This window comes from Meles meles, chromosome 2 (assembly GCF_922984935.1).
Source record: "Meles meles chromosome 2, mMelMel3.1 paternal haplotype, whole genome shotgun sequence".
In the NCBI taxonomy this organism is placed as follows: Eukaryota; Metazoa; Chordata; class Mammalia; order Carnivora; family Mustelidae; genus Meles; species Meles meles.
The window spans coordinates 71,606,384-71,626,130 of NC_060067.1; the positions used below are offsets into that span (position 1 = coordinate 71,606,384).

Genomic DNA, 19,747 nt, shown 5'->3' on the forward strand with positions numbered 1-19,747 from the left:
AGGTTGAATCACACTGAAACCATCTCTTCTTAAAAAAAATCACCAGATAAGAGGCGCCTGGGTGGCTCAGTCGTTAAGTGTCTGCGGCTCGCTCAGGTCATGATCCCAGGGTCCTGGGACTGAATCGCCCATCAGGCTCCCAGCTCAGCAGGAAGCCTGCTTCTCCCTCGCCCCCCCCTGCTTGTATTCCCTCTCTCTCTCTCTGTCAAATAAAAAAAATCTTTAAAAAAAAAAATCACCAGATACAGTGTAATACACAAATGGTGTAGATAACAACTAATATCCAGAGTATCAACTTTAAAAAGATGTATGTTGTAATATTTAAGGTAACGCATAAGAGTAAAATATTAACTAACAAATTAGTAGAGGAAAGGGGGATAGTAAAAAGTTGATTAACCTACACAAAAGCAAGAAAGGAAGAAAAAGCTGCATAAAGAGATGGATGGGAGATATAAACACAATTATATCAGTACTTAAATGAAAATGGACTAAAATTGTCAGGTGGAATTAAAAACAAAAATATAAAACAGAGCCAAGAGACACGCCTGTAACATACGGGCAAAGACAGGCCGAAGGTAAACGGAAGGGAAACTATATATCCTGCAAGCATTAAATGAAATAATCTGGGATAACTGTATAATATTGGCAAAAGCAGAAAGTAAACCAAATAACAAGACAAGAGGGCACTTCATAACCATGAAAATGTCCATCCATCAGGGGGAATCACCATCCAAGAGAAAACCTTCTAAAACCATAGCTTTAAATTTTATCAAGAAAATGAATAGAAGCAAAGGAAAAATAGGCAAATTCACCATTATTGTGGGTGATTTAAAAATATCCCTCTCACAAGTTCATAGAATAATAATAAATATAAATTCAGAAAGCATAGGGTAGGTCTGGAAAAAAAAATACACTTATCTACCTGACTTGTACTCTGCATTGTACCAACAACGTCAAAATTCACACTTTTTTCAAGTTCTATTGGAACATTTGCCAAAGTTGACCATATGTTGGGTCATTAAGCAAGTCATTACAAAATTAAAAGGACTGAAATTATTCAATGCTTATTCTCTGACAGAATTCTGGCTGTGAAATCAGTAACGGGAAAATACCTAGGGAATTCTTAAATGCTTGAAAATCAAGCAATATGGCTTTTTTTTAAGATTTTATTTATTTATTTAACAGAGATCGCAAGTAGGCAGAGAGACAAGCAGAGAGATGAGAGAGGAGGAAGCAGGCTCCCTGCTGAGCAGAGAGCCCCATGCGGGGCTGGATCCCAGGACCCTGGGATCACGACCCGAGCTGAAGGCAGAGGCTTTAACCTACTGAGCCACCCAGGTGCCCCCAAGCAATATGTTTTTTAATAACAAATGAATCAGAGGAGAAATCCCAATGGAAATCAGACAAACAATAGATATGACATCATCATTAGACACAGAAAAAGTATTCCATTAAGGAGTGCGATTGAGGCAAGCAGGAGGAAGTGAAAATGGGCGACAAGTAGGAGAGGGGAGAGAGCCCACAGAAGGGAGGACTGTGGGGCTAGACATTTCTAAGGGCACACAGCACACAGACTGCACCTTAAGTAGTCGTTCTCAGGCAGAGAGAAGGTCAAGAATGTGTTACTAACTCCATCATCATCCCGGTTAAAGATGAGCCACAGAGCCTGTTTCATTCCCATCTCCATGTCGGGAGGAAAGCCCAGGCAAGAAGTCCCTGTGAAGTCCCTCAGAGTTCCCAAGAGGCGGCATATGCCTCTGTTCTGAGCCGATCTAGCTTCATCCCTGGAAGCTGCCACTGAGGAACACGGCTCCTTCCTTCCGGTGCATTCCCCTCCTTCTGGAACGTGCCCTCTGAGATCTGCCAGCAACGGGAACAGAGAATCTTTCTCCATTTCTTACAGCAGTGACTTTCTGTTGGAGCTTCGTTCCAACTCAGAACAGGGTTCTTTCCTTCTCGCACTACTGATCTGCTGGTGACTGTGGACCTCTGCTGTCACGGGGCCCTCCTGTCTTGCCATTCCTCTGTGCCATTCAGTAGGGCTTCCGGGACAAATTCTGCTTGGCCTCCGCTGCTTTTGCCTACACTGACACAACGCTGGATTTTATGGCTTTTCGCTCTCTCTGTTGTTTGTTACGGATGGTTTGTGAGTCACCCTGCAATCTCATGCCACGTGAGTTCCTGGCGGGAAATTACACTGGTCCCAAGCTACTGCGCTATTTGTCATGGCACCAGGAAGAATTGTTTTAAAACTCTAAAATGTCAGCACTCATGAGGATGACATGTCACCAAGGCTCACAGAATGGTGCCAAAGATATAAATTTATACATATTTTCTGGAATATGTGCTGAGCACCATTAAAATATTTATAATGTCAGACATCTTAATTCTCCTCTTTGGAAATTTTCCTTAACAAAATTGTCAGAAATCTAGATGGAGATTTATTCAAAGATATATTCACATAAGTATTATTTTTAATAACCACAAATGAATGCAATAACAATAGATTGTGATACATTTTAAATCAGAGCATTATACGCACATTAAGAATAATACTTACTTTACTTACGTAACATCAAAGGGAAATGTCACCGTCTGCTGTTAAGAAAACAAACTAAGAGGCAAATATTCCAACTTTTTTGTATCCACTATGTAGAAAAAATAACGATGCAATGAGTTGTCTCTTAGTAATTGCATTGCTGGATCTGATATTTTCCCCACTTTACGGTTTCCTATAGTTTCACTCTTACCATAATGAACACATAGTACTTTGATAATCAGAAAAACAGTAAGGAAAAAGATTAAAAGCGTGACATAAATTGAATTAAAGATGATGATTCAAGACCACCCACGCCTATATGTTGCAGTCCTGGCCAAAATAAAAAAAAGGAAAGCGTGTAGAAAAGAGATCTTATATAACCTAGTCTATACTCAAATTCAGCTTTCTAAATGCATTTATTTCAGAATCTAAAAAAAGAAAACAAGGATAATGATAAATACTACATGGGATGTTTAGTTAGCACAAACATCAATGGCCAAAATTTCTTGAGCATAGAGTCTAGTATGCTTCCCAATGGATTCCCCAAAATAAAAGCTACCTTCAAAGGAACAGCCTACAGAAATATCACCTCTCTGAATCCTTGTTACTGCAACCCCAGTGCTCATTAAGAAACATCTTACAGTTGATGGCCTGTTTTGACTATGCAAATTGTAAGAACGTATCTTTAATTCTACCTAGCCTATATTCCTCTCAATCCTCCCTCACATCAGACAAGAACAACTATCACAGGCTTACACAAAATAACCACATCAAAACGCTTCTGTTATGTAGTATCCCAAAGGAAGCCATAACTTAAAGTCTAGGAATCAAGGAGAATTAGAAATACAGAAAGCACGTGGCACTTTGCTTATGACCTCGAAACAACTGAGGGGAAGTTCCTGTTAATTTTTTTTGCATATTGCAAGTATGATTTCATTTAAAGAAAATTCCCCTATTTCCTGCCCCAGAATAGATCATAATGGGTTTTCTTAAAATAATGTGTCTATTTATTTTCATAAATCTCTTGTAGTGACAAGACAATTCAGAGCTATGTTGCTATTCTAAGAAAGCTATTCTATCCCTCAATATCCAAAATCCCATCCTGCTTCTTCCCTGAGCTCTCAGCAGCAGCAACTCCTAACATGTGTATACTCTGAAACTGTCACTAAGTTGTTTCTTGAGTTTGGGGAATTCCTAATAAAAATTCTAAGAAACAGAGCAGTTTCAAGGAATCATATGAAGCGAGCTCATCATACTTTTTCTTTCAATTTATATTTCCTTTATTATTTCCTGATGCTGAAAATGACTGCAGAAGAGAGGAGTTACCTTTTTCCTACAAGGATCCGTATTGTTTCAATTTTCATAAACACTTCTACTTACGCCTTTGTTTATCCTGATCTATACACACGTTACAGAATTTTTTTCCTGAAGGTATAAATGTAAACTGAAAGTAAAAATAAAATGTGTATTTTCACTTTATCAAAAAGAAGTCACTTCCCTTGAATTTCCATTTCTATGACTTTATTTTGTTTCATTCTTGAGATTGAACTTGACTTCACATTGTTCTCAATATTTTTCAAAAGCTTCAATGAGTCATTCAAAAAAATCTGATCTACTTTAATCTCTAATTTCCTTATGCTGGTGAAATCATTCAGAAACCGGATGGCTGGATTACATATTTGGTTGGTTTTAAGCATCTCAGTTCCTTTAAAATAATAATATAGGATCAAGTGAGAAATAGAATTTCTTCATCTTATATATGCAGAGTAGGCAAACCATAACCCACAGCCCAAACTTCACCCACCACCTGTTTTGTACATAAAAGTTTTATTGGGACAGAGTCACACCCATCCACGTCTATGGCAGGAATAAAGGCAGAGTGGACTAATTTGGTAGATCATTTGGCTAATAAAAGCTAAAATATTTACTTTCTTTTTTTAATTTAGCAATCTTAAATGTCACTAGTTTATTTAAAGGATGCACAAATGTTATGATATATAATTTCAAGGACCTTCTGACATTTTTTAAAATTTTATATTTTTTCAGTGTTCCAAAATTCATTGTTTATGCACCACACCCAGTGATCCATGAAATATGTGCCCTCCATAATACCCACCACCAGACCCACCAAATCCCCCCAACCCCATCCCCTCCAAAACCCTCAGTTTGTTTCTCAGAGTCCACAGTCTTTCATGCTTTGTCTCCACCTCCGATTTCCCTCAACTCACTTCTCCTCTCCATCTCCCAATGTCCTCTGTGTTATTTCTTATGCTCCACAAGTAAGTGAAATCATATGATAATTGACTCTCTCTCCTTGACTTATTTCACTCAGCATAATCTCTTCCAGTCCCGTCCATGTTGCTACAAAAGTTGGGTATTCATCCTTTCTGATGGAGGCATAATACTCCATTGTATATATGGACCATATCTTCTTTATCCATTCGTCCTTTGAAGGGCATCTTGGTTCTTTCCAGTTTGGTGACTGTGGCCACTGCTGCTATGAACATTGGGGTACAGATGGCCCTTCTTTTCACTGCATCTGCATCTTTGGGGTAAATACCTGTAGTGCCATTGCAGGGTCATAGGGTAGCTCTATTTTTAATTTCCTAAGGAATCTCCACACTGTTTTCCAAAGTGGCTGCACCAACTTGCATTCCCACCACCAGTGTAAGAGGGTTCCCCTTTCTCCACATCCTCTCCAACACATGTTGTTTCCTGTCTTGTTAATTTTGGCCATTCTAACTGGTGTAAGGTGGTATCTCAATGTGGTTTTGATTTGAATCTCCCTGATGGCCAGTGATGATGAGCATTTTTTTCATGTGTCTGTTAGCCATTTGTATGTCTTCTTTCGAGAAGTGTCTGTTCATATCTTCTGCCCATCTTTTTGACATGATTATCTGTTTTATGTGTGTTGAGTTTGAAGAGTTCTTTATAGATCTTGGATATCAGCCCTTGGTTTGTAGTGTCATTTGCGAATATCTTCTCCTATTCCGTGGGTTGCCCCTTTGTTTTGTTGACTGTTTCCTTTGCTGTGCAGAAGCATTTGATCTGGATGAAGTCCCAAAAGTTCATTTTCGCTTTTGTTTCCTTTGTCTTTGGAGACATATCTTGAAGGAAGTTGCTGTGGCTGATGTCGAAGAGGTTACTGCCTATGTTCTGCTCTAGGATTTTGATAGATTCCTGCCTCACGTTGAGGTCTTTTATCCATTTCAAGTTTATCTCTTTTTACGGTATAGGAGAACGGTCGAGTTTTGATACCAAGTTACTGACCAACTCCAGGCAAGATGCTGAAAATAAGTTACAAATATCTATTCTAAGAGTGGAGTAGCAAAGTCTCCACTCAGACACTCAGAAGTAAAACACAACATTATAACATCAGATTTTCAAGGGAAATATAATTTTTTTTAAGATTTCATTTATTTATTTGACAGACAGAGATCACAGGTAGGCAGAGAGGCAGCCAGAGAGAGAGGAAGGGAAGCAGGCTCCCTGCCGAGCAGAGAGCCCGACGCGGGGCTCAATCCCAGGACCCTGGGATCATGACCTGAGCTGAAGGCAGAGGCTTTAACCCACTGAGCCACCCAGGCACCCCAAGGGAAATATAATTTTGAAGGGGTTTAAATATGCCAACAAATTACACCATTAGAAAACCCTAAAGTAGGATATTTCCATTTTTTAAAAAGGCCGTTTTTAACGGTTAAGGAGTATAAAATAAGAAACATCTTATCCAAAATTCCGTATGGCCCATAACATACAGGATATTTATGTTAATATTAATAATAATAAAATTATCTATATACTCTTATTTCTGACTCTTACTGATTTAATAAAAGCTTCATATAATTCTAAGTCCAAAAGTGTAGTCACTCAATATACATGGTTGTACACTGGAACCTTCCTGAATTATTTAAAATATTTATTCAAAACTCATCGTGTATAAGAACCTAGTAACTGGTTTTGATCCTTATGGAACTTGTCAACCTGGGGGTAAAATTGCAAACAACTAACTAATGCACTGAGTGTTTGAATAGAAAGACAAAGAAAGGCCCATGTTAAAACACAGGGTGAAGCAATTAATTCTAAAGAGAGGAAGATGAGGGATTGGGAAAAACTTCAGTGAGAAGGTGACATTTGAGCTGGCCTTTCAGAATGAGACTTGTACCCTGGAAACAAATAATACACATTAATAAAAAATGCATAAAGAGATAGATTGAAAGTAAAAGAATAAAAAATGATATATTACTTAAAAAAAATTAGTGGGGCACCTGGGTGGCTCAGTGGGTCAAAGCCTCTGGCTTTGGCTCAGGTCGTGATCTCAGGATCCTGGGATCGAGCCCTGCATCGGGCTCCCTGCTCAGCAGGGAGCTTGCTTCCCCCCTCTCTCTCTCTGCCTGCCTCTCTGCCTACTTGTGATCTCTGTCTGTCAAATAAATAAATAAAATCTTAAAAAAATAAAAAATAAAAAATAATTGGTAGTGTCACTCCAGCAAATTGACATTACCCACAGAGCTCAGAATTCAAGAAGGTGGGTAAGGATGATAGTTCAAGAGGATCTTGAACGTGGCTTTACTCTTGCCCTGGAACTGATGAATAGAACCCAGTGCTGGGGATGAAGAAGCATTAAGTTGCCCCACATTCTAAAGAGAGTTTTACAGCTAGGTCCAGACACCCAGTCCAGAGCTAACTCAGGCAAGCCCTTACTACTTTTACTTCCTCCAGACCACCAACCTCACCCCAAGAACCGTTCCCACGTCCATACACAGAATACTAAAATACCAGGAAGGAAGAGAAAGGCAATGGTTAGAATCACAAGCCGAGGGAATGATGAGAAATGCTATGGAGCTATACATAAAAGAGACTGTGCTACAGACTGAATTGTTTTCCCCAAAATTCTTTTTTTTTTTAATTTTTTTTTTTTAATAAACATATAATGTATTTTTATCCCCAGGGGTACAGGTCTGTGAATCGCCAGGTTTACACACTTTACAGCACTCACGATAGCACTTACCCTCCCCAATGTCCATAGCCCCCTCCCCCTCTCCCAATCCCACCTCCCCCCAGCAACCCCCAGTTTGTTTTGTGAGATTAAGAGTCATTTATGGTTTGTCTTTTTTTTAATTTTTTTTTTAATAAACATATAATGTATTTTTATCCCCAGGGGTACAGGTCTGTGAATCGCCAGGTTTACACACTTTACCCCAAAATTCTTATGTCACAGCCCTACTCCCACTGTGATGGTGTTTGGAGATGTGATTAAGGTTGAATGTGGTCATAAAGGTGGGGCCCCCATTATGGGATTAGTATCCCTATAAGAAGAGACACCAGAGACATTATTTCCTCTCTCTCCATCACGTAGGGACATAGTGAGAAGGCAGCCACTTGCAAGCCAAGAAGAGTCCTCACCAGAGAAGCAAATAGAGGCCACCTTTATCTCGGACTTTCAGCCTCCAGAAGCCCAAGTCTGATATTTTGTTATGGTAGGTAGCCTGAGCAGTACAGACTGACATCTCATCTCCCGGGTAGACATCATATCAGCTCAAGGGATTTGCTGTTAAACCTACTTGACCAAAGGGGAAAAAAATATAATAATGGAGAAAAGCATCAAATTTTATTTCCAGTGTTTGATTCAGCAAATCTGAGGATCAAAGCTGGCCTCTTAGCAAGGGGACTCAGGTAAGTCCCCTTGCTTACCTGATGGGTAAGTCCCATTAGGGACTTACCTGGTGGGCTGTCCCACTAGTGGAGAGAGCTGAGAGGACAGGAAGAGGTTAAGACTAATCACACACAGAGGGCCAGCGTACAGACCGCTCTACCTGTGAGGAAGAACTCACACAATTCCCACAGAAATGCCCAACTCTAGAACCCTCCCCCCACAGAAAGTATCAATGGTGAGTTACTATTAGCCAGAAAGAGAAACAACATCCAACAAAGAATGACCTCCTATCAGAAGAGATCTTCTGAAGAGGCCCTTTTGCCCTACGTCCCCTCTGGGTCCGAATTTCCATCAGTGAAATCCAGAAGGAGGCTAGAAGGCATGAAAATGTGAACCACACCTTCTTCCCCCTACTGGTCCCACAGGTCTAACTTGAACTGGAGGAACATATGAAGATGAGACTGGGATTTTAAATGGACACCATGGTTAAATCATTAGAAGCAGCCAGCATGCTCTAGGACCTGACACTCTGCAAATGAATCATTGCAAATGGCTTATGAAGGACATGGTTCCAGAAACATTTCAGAGTTAGCATAAAGACATCTTAGATACCAACTGTTATGGAGGAAAAGGAAAGAGTCAATGACTGGTCAGAAAAGATTAATTTGTTTTGGATCTATTTAAGGCAAATTCCTATTTTCATCATTTTCTCCCATCCTCTAACAATATCTTTTTTAGTTTATTCCCTTTCAAATCCCCCTTTTAAATAATCTATCACCTAAGGCATTACTGTTATACAATATCAAGAATAACAAGAATTCTTATTAAGCTTTGTGTTGATGGCAAAGATCAAGGTTTTTGAGAAAAATGTTCAATTTCAAAGTTGGTCTTGGACACAGCCATGAATCTTAGTGGTTTGTTTTTTTTTTTTCTTTTTTGTCTCCACTTGTGCATCATATTCATTTAACAGCCAACTCTTAATACTGGTTTTACCTCCCACTTCACTGAGCTCCTCCATCACCTCCTAAGAACTTCTTTGAGATTTCTCCTGGATATTTTTCCATCCTCTCTATGAAGCTCCATCAACTCTATCAGGCACACCTGAAGAGGTGCATTCTTGGATACTTTTCCCTCTCCGATCAGGAAACAAACTACCTTGACAGCCAGGACAACTGATGAATTCTGCATATGGCATGAGATTGAAATTAGCAGACACACTAAAAGGCACAGAACAAGCATTCAGACCCATCCAATTTTCAAACAGAATGCCCCTGAGACATGGCTATGGCTTGTTGGCTTCCTAATTATCCCTAACTTCAAAAGGGAGGATGAGTAAGAGCACCTAAGACTGTGGTTTAAAGCTGGGTAGACTCAGGACAGTCTAATCCTTCACCTGTTAGCAACATGGACTCGGGCTTCCTAGCCCAGGGAGACTGCAGGTTTGCTCCTTCAGGAAACACCCAAGAAGAGGCAACACAAATACTTAGAAAACAAACAAAACTCTAACTCAGCTCTCCTGCCATTTTGCCCTGAGAATCTGCCCCAGGTTAAGTGACACCCTCTTAAAAACACTGTAACAATGTGCATTCCCCATGAATGCATAGCAGTAATACCAGATTACGGCTAACCTAATCAGGTCATTGGACCCTGTGTGGCCAAACATATGTTTGGGAAAATTTATCTTGTTCCCCCGCAATTTAATTAGTCCATACCAAAATGGAATTAGAAACAAAGAATGTTAGCTACTCCCAAGAACTTCCGGCTGGGCATCCATCTATCATAGAGAAAGTTCTTGATGAAGACATCAAGTGACTTGCTCTGAACAGCAAGGCTATGAAGGAATCCATATGCATTCCCATTAAGGTGTGAAGGTGCTATTCAGAGTTGTGGTGAACACAGAGGCACTCACTGCCCCAGCTGACAGCTCAGAGCAGGGTTCCTCCCCAGAAATGCCCCCAGTGGAAGGGAGCTGTCTAGCACAAGATCACAACATCTCTGTGTGGGGACTTGGCCTCCTTCGTTGGGAGTTGGAACATTCCTGAAACTCCATCTGGGCTGCAGAGCACTCACTCTCCAAGGGACGTGGACCCACTGGCTGAGGTCTCTGCTGTCAACTGCGTCCCTCTTCACCAGCCCCCTCTGCCTCCCTTACTTCTGTCATGGCTTCCTTCCAGTACATATCCTTCCGGAGAACACGTCCCAGCAGGCCTCCTGCATGTGCATTTCTAGATCACAGTCGGCTTCCCAGATCTCAACCTACAAAAACAGTCTATTCTAGTACCTCAGAAAATCCAGCCCTGGGAAACACATGGTCTTCACTGATACAGATTATTGCGGGATTTATTTTAATTTAACAAAGCAGACTATGAATCCCCAATGAATACCCAGAAGTTACAGAAAGTTATTTAGACAGAGAACCCTCTTTTTGTGTTGAAGACCTTCTGAGACTTTTTGTGGAATATACTCTGGAGAACATGAATGCAATTCACTCTGGCTCACGTTAGAATATAATTGCTAAATTTACTCATGTCTGTATGTCCTGTAATAGCAAAAGACTGGAAAGAACTTAAATCTCCACAGAGGACTGCTTAAACAAATCACGGCAGAGCCACAGAATGGAATATTATGCACCCAGTATGAAAAAGTATCCAAGATACAGATTTTTAAGTGCTAGAAGCAAGGTTACTCAATAGTGCGTATTTTTTTTTTAGAAAGCACTGAACATATGTTTATGTTTCCTTGTGCATGCTCAAAATATTTATAAAGGCATGAACTAGGAAATGATAACAGTGGTTGCTTCCATAAAAGGGAATTAAATGCAACTCAGCCCCCTCTGAATTTTAAACCATGGGAATACATTACCTTTTGAAAAAAATTAGAATATCAAAAATTAAAAGTGAAACACCGCAAAGTATAAAATAGCAGATATACATGAAGAGACTCTGCAAGAAAAATGTATAACATCTCTACAAAGTTCCTTAGATTATGAGCTCCTTGCAGACAGGAACTATGTCTTCCTATTCATTTTTGCATAATGCCCAAAGTCTTGCAGAATGCCTGAACCAGAGGAGGCAATCAATAATGTGTTGTTTAATTGATTCCTACTGCTTCCATATGGCAACAGATTTCAAGCAGCCCTTCTTTCCTTTCCTTCTCTTTTAACATTAAACAACAACAACAAATTTTTTTTAATGTAGGATCCAGGGAAACTCTAGAAATGGAGGAAGACTAGCAAATTCTTTTAACATATTTTCCTGGTTTGGTTTTTCTGTTATTAGCCTATAGTCATCTAAAAATTATCTGGAGCTATGCTGTCCAATACAGTCGCCACTAGCCATATGTGGTTATTTAACTATAAATGTAAATTAATTAAAATTAAATTAAATTAAAAATTCACTTCCTCAGTTGAGCTAGCCACGTTTCAAGGGCTCAAATGCCACATATGGTTTGTGCTTACTTTATTGGACGTGGCAGATGGAGAACACTCTCACCACTGCAGAAACTTCTTTTGGACAGCACTCAAACAGATATAACAGACTTTGGTTTCACTCCTATCCGGATTGCATTCTGACTTAGTCATTATAACCAACAATAAGGTTTAATGGAGATTAACGAATCTCCCTGGGCCTCAGTTTCATAGCCTCCCCTCACCAGGTCATTGTAAGGTCATTGTAAGGATCAAGTTCACTCGTGAACATTCATGTTCATACATAGAACAGGCCCCGACACACAGTGAGCACTTGAAAATGTTACCTCTCTGTGATTATCACCATCGTGACACCTCAGCATGAACCAGTCATCATAACCCTCACAGTCAGGCTGTTCCACCCTTCCCAAAGGTCCCACAGAAAAAGTGGCCATTAACATCCTTATCTCAGTGTTATTGAAGTACCAGTCTATAGTGAACAAAGCTTACATGAATTCCTTCCTCAGGAGGGCCTTGTGGAAAAAAAAAATGTTGGGTGATGTGGTGAGTTTGCATTCTGGTGCAAGCTCTATATTGGGTCAGATCCTGGAAGCAAATATTTTCATACTTTGGAATGCAATGGTCTAGTTGGATATGACTTTAAAATTCTCACCAAGAAGACGTCTGTCATACTTTGCCATGTAAAGAGCAAAGTCTACTACCAGCTAAACTGAAGGGGAAGAAGCAGCTGGGTCAGTCAAGGTGAGGTTTTTATAGCTAGTAAATGTGAATTAAATTTTGAAGAACATGAATCATGATGAGAGGAGAGAAAGAAGTGGAAAAGAATGGCCAAGGAACAATACCCAGGGTAAAGAAAAAGAGAGAAAAGACTCCTAGTTTTTGCCCTTCAAAAATCAAGAAGTATTTTCCTTTTATCCCAGAGGCCAAGCCATTTCTTTGCTACCTTGTGGTTTCCAAAAACAGAAAACCACATAGACCTGAATTTACTAGTAGCCAGTTTGGGCCTCTTTAGTGCTACTGTGCAGTATATCTTGATAGAATAGGATAGGAATATTAAATATATATAACTTTAAACTCAGAAAATATGATAATTGTATTTCTCTGTTTGACTTATTTTACTCAGCATAATCTCCTTCCCATTCCCTTGCTACCTTGTGGTTTCCAACAACAGAAAATCACAACAGAAAATCACATAGACCTGAATTTACTAGTAGCCAGTTTTGGCCTCTTTAGTGCAACTGTGCAGTAATCTTGATAGAATAGGATAGGATATTAAATACATGTAACTTTAAATTCAGAAAATATGATAATTGACTTTCTCTGTTTGACTTATTTCACTTAGCATAATCTCCTCCAGTCCCATCCATGTTGATACAAAAGTTGGGTATTCATCCTTTCTGATGGCTGCATAATATTCCATTGTGTATATGAACCACATCTTCTTTACCCATTTGTCTGTTGAAGGGCATTTTGGCTTCTTCCATGGGCTGGATATTATGGACATTGCTGCTATGAACACTGGGGTGCATACGGCCCTTCTTCAATGAATCCCGGAATACCACATCAAAAACTAATGACGTACTGTATGGTGACTAACACAACATAATATAAACAAGCAAACAAACAAACAAACTCGAAAGTGGGAAGGTATTTTGGTGACTTTCTGGCCCTTCCAACATCTGTAGTTAAAGATCAACGAGCCAAAAACAAAACAAAACAAACAAAAGTGTTCACGTGCGTGTTTTAGATGAATGCTCTTCTTTCGAATTCCTTGGGTATTTATATAAAAAGACCTACATAAAAATTATTCTTCACCAAAAATCAGGCAGTTATTACTAACCAATTTTCCAGTACTGCCACTATAGAAAACTGTTTAACTATTAAAGTGGACACTGTGATTTATGACGGCCGTAATGACACCACGTGATCACTCTGTGTTGCCACAGAAGACATACCTTATCTCCTGCAGCATGAGATGCCATATGACAATTTATAATGACGCACACTTCTTATTACCTGCTGATAATAACCTATCAGGGAAATGACAGCTTAATTATATAGCACGTCTCCTGCTGGCAAGTAACTGGATTCCAACGTTTCTAGGGCTTCTCACCAATCCCTTACAGAAACAGAGAGGGTAAGATAACCCCAATTCTCAGAAATAACACAATTAAGTAAAGAAGTCTAAGGCAGAGTAGATCTTTTAGATTAAATACGGATGCACTCGAGGCCACATAATCCCTCAGCGCCCTGATTCCAGACAGTCTCAACCAGAGCTGGCTATCGCTACTCTAATGTTTAATTTTTTTCCAGCTGATTAGGCCTCTGGTATCTCCCATTCCAAATACCCAGCACGTTATGAGATGCATCAAGTGATTAATTCTGAACACCAAGTCCCTGAATCAACACAATGGCCACAGATTTGCTGCAGCAGTCCCAAACGTCTGGTTTCTAAAGCATTACTTGCGGGCTCCTTCCTGAGGAGTAACCTGAATGTCTCAAGTCTCCATAGCAAAGCGGGAGCGCTTGTAAAACTGGTACGGGCAGGGCGCCAGGGTGGCCAGTCAGTTAAGCGGTTCAGGCCAGGATTCTGGAGTCCAGGAGTCCCACATCAGGCTCTCTGCTCAGCAGGGAATCTGCTTCTCCCTCTGCCCTTAGCCCTGATTGTGCTCTCTATCGCTCGCTCACTCTGAAATAAATAAATTTAAGATCTTTGGGGAGGAAAAAAAAAAAACCCCGCTAAGAGGCAGACTGTCTGTATTCATAAAATGTGCTTGCAATGGGCAGAGCGCTTGGACTCCTGAGTTGTATGGTGGTGCATGAGGCTGTTGGCCTTCTTTTCCCTGGACTGGATGCAGAACTTCTCTCTGACAGCGCTGCTGGTCTTTTCTCTCCGCCTGGGCTGCGTGCCTTCACCTGGGACACGGCTCACAGAATGCCTGCCTCCAGATTATGGACATTTCATCAGATGTTGTAGTTCTTTATCTCCCCTAGTCTCATGAAATATTCCTATTTAAGGAGTAGTTACAAAACTTTATTCTTTCTAATCTCTGCTTTTCTTTTTTCTCTGCGTTCTAACCTTTGCCTTTTCATTTTTCATGCTCCTCAGCTTGTGTGCAAAGAAAAATGGGTAACATCAAACACGTAGTGTGCTCCATTCCTTCTATGAGATTACACATTTGTTAACAGTGTTTAAAAGTCTGACCCTTGGGGTGCCTGGGTGGCTCAGTGGGTTAAAGCCTCTGCCTTTGGCTCAGGTCATGATTCCAGCGTCCTGGGATTGAGCCCCGCATCTGTCTCTCTGCTCAGCGGGGAGCCTGCTTCCTCCTTCCTCTCTGTCTACTTGTGATCTCTCTCTCTCTCTGTCAAATAAGTAAATAAAAATCTTTAAAAAAAAAAAAAAAAAAAGCCTCTGCCTTCGGGCTCAGGTCATGGTCCCAGGGTCGAGCCCCCTATCGGGCTCTCTGCTCAGCAGGGAGCCTGCTTCCTCCTCTCTCTCTGCCTGCCTCTGCCTACTTGAGATCTCTGTCAAAGAAAAAAAAAAAAAAAAAGTCTGACCCTTTCTATTGGGTGAATTTGTACAGAATATCCCCCAAATGTCTGCATTTTTGTAGACTAAAATGTCACACTTCTTTGGAAGGTTTTGGGGGTTTTTTTGTTTGTTTGTTTGTTTTGTTTTGTTCCCCCTGAGGGAGCTGATGGAGAGATAGACTAGGTGACTGCTTTCTGCGCCACAGCCATCCCATCCCTACGTAACAGAGGCTGTCCTATTAACTTAAATGACTAAATTATTAATGAGAAGATTTTTGACAAACATGGAATGGGAGCAAGAAACCAAAAGGTCTTATAGAATATATCATCTGGGATAGAAAACAACACAGAGGATAATCTCCATTCAGTTACAGAACACAGCCCTCCAGGCAACTCCCATTAAATGTCACTACTCCGTGCTGGGACCACAGACTGTTCATTTCTACAGACACAGAGTTTCTCTCTTTGAACTTGGGTAAACAACAGCAGTGGCGTTCACTATCTTTTCTTTTATCAGATGCTATGCAGACTACCTTCTTTACAGACTATTCATCACTAAAACGTTGCAATTTCCAAAACTACGGTTTACACAACATAGAGCCCATAGGCTCCTTGATAAAATCTGGGGCCTCCCTAATCTTATCAAAAGCACAGAATGGACTGAAAGCCTAGAGCACCACGCACTGATTCTGTCTTTAGACAGCCACGTGACCTTAGCAAGGTACTCTGTGTCTCCTAACCTCAGTTTATTTATCTTTACAAATAAAGAAACTAGACTGGAAGGTGTCCAAAGTCCTTCTCAGTGTCTAAGTACATGTACTGAGGTCACAGGTGGCTTATCAGCATATGGTCAAATCATCCACATTCTATTAATCCTCAGTGCCATCAGATTTGACACCTGAGGGAATTCCTCTGTTGTAATCATCTTAACTTTCCAGAAGAGAAAGAAAGTGCAGAGAAACTAAATGCATTCTCCAGTTTTACACAAAGAGGTAAAACTGGGGTTTACCATGTGTTGTCTTGGATTCCCAGTTTAAATCTTCACCAATAGTTGATTCAGCTCACAAGGACTACAGGGCGTGTGTTGTGCCTCGGGCTGCCTCTCCATATTAGGAGAGTCTAAAACAGATCTACTTAGCCCTAAAATCAAGGATTATAAAATGCTCGGGGCTTACAATCTGATATGTACTGATCATAACTAAAGGGCCATATTAGCGGAATTTGAATTGTTTTAATTTTATACCTTAGATCTAACTATCCTGTCCCAGCACTGGCACCATCAGCAAAATGCTGTGATTGTGCAATTTACTCTTCTACTTACTTCCAGAGGGCTACTTTCTGGGTCAGAACAACTAAAGTAAACATGTCACCCATAACAACTATGTGTCATCCTAAGCCACTGCCATTTAACAGTCACCTCTCGACCTTGGAGGATGGGGAAGATAGAAATTTCATAAACCCCTTTACCCTGTGGCTAAGCCACAATGCTCTTGCTTTTACCCTGGGATCTTTGAGATCTTTGTCCAATGTGGCTTGATGATAATAATGGTAAATATCATCATATATTTACATATCTACTGTTTCTTGGATGAATCACTTGGGAGAAGGAAAAATAATTAAAATCCCAGGCAGTTCCAAATTAAATAAAGAACCGGTAAGACCAACTACATTTTTCTTTGGAAATCTGCCCTACAGATTCTAGAGAAATAAGATGGTTTGTGTGGAATGTTAGTCCATGTTCAGATGCTAATGGCAAACCTGTAAAAACTCCCTTGGAAGAGAGGAGGAAATTGTATCTCAGTCCGGCCAGACCAGAGTCAGACAGCCTAGGGCCAGAAGCAGAAGAGGAGATGAGGAGGAAGGTTCTAGCTGCTGTACCTGTTTCCTCCCTTATTTTTCCCTGAAGAAGTAGGGTGAGGAGATGTTTGTTTTACTACACCTGTTAACCTTGACTGTCACTTTCTGGTTGGGCCTGGATTGCGGGGCATTCAGAACCTGGAAAATTGGCAAGACGATTGCATAAGCCCATGCCCTGGATCCAACTAATTGTTCTTCCCATCACTGCTGCAAGAGAGAAGGGGTACCCAGGACAAGGGACTGGGAAAGATCCGTGGAGAAGATGGTAATAGACTTGTGGGAGAGTCATGTAATTGTTCAACAGTATGGGCTCTTCAATCTGAAGGGAACCTCACCCCCACACAGTTGGGGGACATAAGCTAGAGTCAAGGGTTTTGTCTCTTGGCTGATAATGCTAGCCAATGATGATCTCAATTTAAGAAAGGGAACTTTACAGGGAAGGATATATAGTGGAGTCTCTATAGGAGAGAGACAAAATTGAAAAAAAATGTAGGCCAGATGGGAAAAACCAAATGGATCCGATAACAATCGAAAAAACTAAAAAACACTTGGTAGAACATAAGAAGGAGTTTGGAAATATGAATCAGGAGCAATAAATATGAAGAAATAACTGGATATAATAATTTTTTTTTAAAAAAACCCACAAGTGATCAAAGTAAAGAGTTAAGTAGATAGCCTGAATGTCAGAAATGAATACTGTTGGAAAGTGGCAGAATGAACCAGACTGTTAGATCAGGCAATATCATGCAAGGCATTAGGAACTAAAAATTAGATGAGGAAAAAACAGAGGAAGAATGAAGTATAGATGGAAGATGAAAGTAGGAATTGCAACTCTGTCTATTTGCCATCTGAAAAGAAAATAAGACAATTAGTGAAAAGATAATAATCAAGATTTTTCCTAAATGTTAAATATAAGACCTCAAAAGTAAAAAAGAAAATAAATTAAAAACACATCCCATTCACAGCCAGGCATATTTTAGTAGCATTCAAAAAGATTCAAGCCCTCCAAAAAACACATACAAATGGCCAACAGACACATGAAAAGATGCTCAACATCACTGATCATCAGGGAGATGCAAATCAAAAATCACAGTAAGATATCACCTCACACCTGTCCAAATGGCTAAAATCAAAAACACAAGAAACAGCAAGTGTTGGTAAGGATGTGGAGAAAAAGGAACCCTAGTGCACTGTTGGTGGGAATGCAAACTGGTACAGCCACTGTGGAAAACAGTATGGGGGCTCCTCAAAAAACTAGAATACCATATGATCCAGTGATTCCAATATGAAAATACTAATTTTAAAAGACAGATGCACCCTTAATGTTTACTGAAACATTATTTACAATAGCCAAATTATGGAAGCAACCCAGTGTCCACTGATAGATGACTGGATAGAGAAAACATGGTATAGATCTATAATGGAATATTACTCAGCCATAAAAATGAATGAAATCTTGCCATTTGCAATAATATGGATGGAGCTAGAGAGTATAATGCTAAGTGAAATATATCAGTAAGAGAAAGACGAATACCATGTGATCTCATGCATACACGGAATTTAAGAAACAAAACAAATGAACAAAGGAAAAATAGAAAAAAAAAACAGATTCTTAACTATAGAGAACAGAGATGGGTAAATAGAAGGGGATTAAGAGTACACTTATCATAATGAGCACTGAGTAATGTATAGAACTGGTGAATCACTGTATTGTACACCTGAAACCAATGTAACACTGTACGCTAACTACACTGGAATGTTAAAAAAAAATTCAAGCCAAAGAGAAACTTCAACCATATTCATTAGAGTGAAAGCAGACAAAGGTCAGAATGACGTCACGCTTCTTGAAAGCAACAACAGATGCAAGATAATGGAGCAGAGTCCCCACAATGTTGAAGAAAAACTAACCTTGGACCTAGAATTAAATACCTGGGTAAACCATTATTTACATGTGAAGACAAAGTTAATATATTCACAGGCATATAAAATATCAGAAAAATTAACCCTTTATGACCCATTTGAAGTAATTTTTGGAAAAAGCAAAAAGATATAGGAAGCAAAGATAAGAAAAGAATTTAATGTTTATGGTTGTTTAAATAAGCAAAACTTACAAAAGACTGCTTGGCACATAGTAAGTACTCAGAAAAAATGAGCAACTATTATCTTTGTTTTCAGTATTCTGTTAAATAGTTGTGCAGAGGGGCGCCTGGGTGGCTCAGTGGGTTAAGCCTCTGCCTTCAGCTCAGGCCATGATCTCAGGGTCCTGGGATCGAGCCCCACATGGGGCTCTCTGCTCAGCGGGAAGCCTGCTTTCCCCTCTCGCACTGCCTCTCTGCCTACTTGTGATCTCTCTCTCTCTCTCTGTCAAATAAACAAATAAATAAATCTTACAAAAAAACAAAAAACAAAAAACATTGTGCAGATATTGACATCCTCAACATTCTCCAAAACTGAAGGAAATGCTTTTTAAAGTTCTTTACTAAGAATGACATCACTAGGGGCGCCTGGGTGGCTCAGTGGGTTAAGTGTCTGCCTGTGGCTCAGGTCGTGATCCCAGGGTCCTGGGATGGAGCCCCACATCGGGCTCCTTGCTCAGTGGGGAGTCTGCTTCTCCTCCTGCCCCTCTCCCCTGCTCATGCTCTGTTTTACCCTCTCACTGGCATTCTCTCTCTCGAATAAATAAATAAAACTCTTAAGTAATGACATCTATTCAAGATTATTTAGCAGAAATCATCCATTC

General features: G+C 40.0%; 1 protein-coding gene across 3 annotated transcripts in view; it reads right to left on the reverse strand.

Moving 5' to 3' along the window:
- Window positions 1-19,747, reverse strand: part of IL15 (interleukin 15) — an 81,801-nt gene that overhangs the window by 51,892 nt on the left and 10,162 nt on the right. Inside the window, exon 1 of one of the 3 annotated variants that reach the window (XM_045998382.1) lies at window positions 1,581-2,088. The exons of the other annotated variants lie outside the window; for them this stretch is intronic. The gene's annotated coding sequence lies outside the window, so the exon portion shown is untranslated. Of the gene's footprint in view, window positions 1-1,580; window positions 2,089-19,747 lie in introns of those variants that run through there. 3 annotated transcript variants of the gene reach the window in all.